Below are 1,633 nucleotides of genomic sequence, written 5' to 3'. Positions count from 1 at the left end.
TCGGTGTGGCTCTCTTCGGCATCAGTGGGCATTTTTACTGTGTTTTACTGCTATACGTTCCTATAGAAAGGATTACTCTCTAAATTCCATAAAATTTGTAGAGATCTAAATTTAGAGTTGAGTGAATGAAATGAAAGAATCGTTCTAGGTATCATTGGTACCGCTTAGTAATCTTCTCTTGAAATGTGAGGCTTGTGGGGTGTTTTACATATTTGCCTCAGTGGTGAAAGACCCTTTTACTGATCAGAAAATAACTAATTTTACTAATTAGGAAACCAAGTGGGACATCAATTTTATCCTGCTTTTAAAGAGGAAACAAGGAGCAGCGTTGCAAACTGTCCTAGGCACCCCCTTTCCAGCCATATATATGGGGTGGGAGCACACAGTTTTCCCTGCCCCGACTACCTGGATCTCTGGTGAATGGCACTACCACAGAGAGAAATGCAGTGCTCGGGCATTGTTTTACAATTGGTTTAGATGTTGGGGATTCCTGCTGAGCCAAATGGTTGCCTCTGGGAGAGGGACATGGGCTGAGAGAGCCAGGCAGCAGGTCAAGGAAGCAGCAGCCTGAGCCAGTGTCTGTTTAAGGACTGGAAACTGAGCAAGTGCTGAGGACTGTTGTACACTCCCTGGGCTCTGCCTCTGGGTAAGCAAGTCTCAGGCTTCCTTTGGTTTTTTTTAATGTTAAAGTTTATTTCCCTCTTTCCTAGGTAAATACTGTTGCTAGTAATGTTTATTTTTTCCAAATTGATAATGTTCCATGCAACTGTAACAGGGAGATTAGAAGGTTGGTGACTGCTGGCTTTCTGTAAAATGGATTCCCAGAGTATTGGCACTTAGTTCACTACTTAATTTTACTCCTGGCTGGAAATTACAGGAGATTCCCAGTGTCAGGAAGTTTGGAGAATGTAGCTGTTTTAAAGGAACTCTACTTAAAGGTAGCTTTTTATTCATCAAAGGTAGCTGGTAGGTAGCCCAATAAAAGACTCTTTACCAAACACACACATATACACACACACAAAACCATAAAAAGTTAGCATATGATATTCTTAACATTGTTTTTCTCAATTTCCTACCAGGCTCAGTCCAGTTCAAGACGCTGGCAAACAGGTATGGACCAAATGGAAAGAATTTGGCTTGAGTTAATAAATACGAATAGAATTCTTGGCCAAGGATGAGAACTCTAATCTGATTGGATATCCTGCTCTGATGGGTTAAAGGATTTACCTGAGGCCAACTTGATAGGTAGAAATTTATTAAGTACAATCACACCCCTCCCCACCTTTAAAAAGTATGTTTTAAATAAAATGGTGGGGGGGGGCTCTAGTAAATAGGTAATACTTTATTATGCCCAGAAAAATGTTGTTGTGGGGGGGGGGATTTTTAAGTGATTGGCATCTAATCTTTCAAGATGTTTATCTTTGGCAATGGTGGCCATTTTGAGTTAGAATCTTCCAGAGGCAGAGGGTGAATTGCTAGCATTAGTAAAATAGGATTTTGAGTTGAAAAAAATTGTTTTTCATTTTTATGTCAGAACATTACTATACCTGTGTTGACAATGTGTAGTACATTGGGGAATTCATTTTCCTTAACCTGCACTGCTTTTGTGAACATAGTCTAGACACTGTATTTT

The 1,633-nt window shown here is 40.0% G+C and overlaps 1 non-coding gene across 1 annotated transcript; it reads left to right on the top strand.

Moving 5' to 3' along the window:
* The first annotated feature begins 1,165 nt into the window (after positions 1 to 1,165).
* On the top strand, positions 1,166 to 1,236 carry LOC136128629 (small nucleolar RNA SNORD93). Its single transcript, XR_010656219.1, has one exon. It is a non-coding gene; the product is annotated as a small nucleolar RNA SNORD93 (small nucleolar RNA).
* The last annotated feature ends 397 nt before the right edge of the window (positions 1,237 to 1,633 follow it).

Source organism: Phocoena phocoena, chromosome 9, assembly GCF_963924675.1.
Source record: "Phocoena phocoena chromosome 9, mPhoPho1.1, whole genome shotgun sequence".
Classification (NCBI taxonomy): domain Eukaryota; kingdom Metazoa; phylum Chordata; class Mammalia; order Artiodactyla; family Phocoenidae; genus Phocoena; species Phocoena phocoena.
This window is presented reverse-complemented; position numbering and strand designations above follow the sequence as displayed.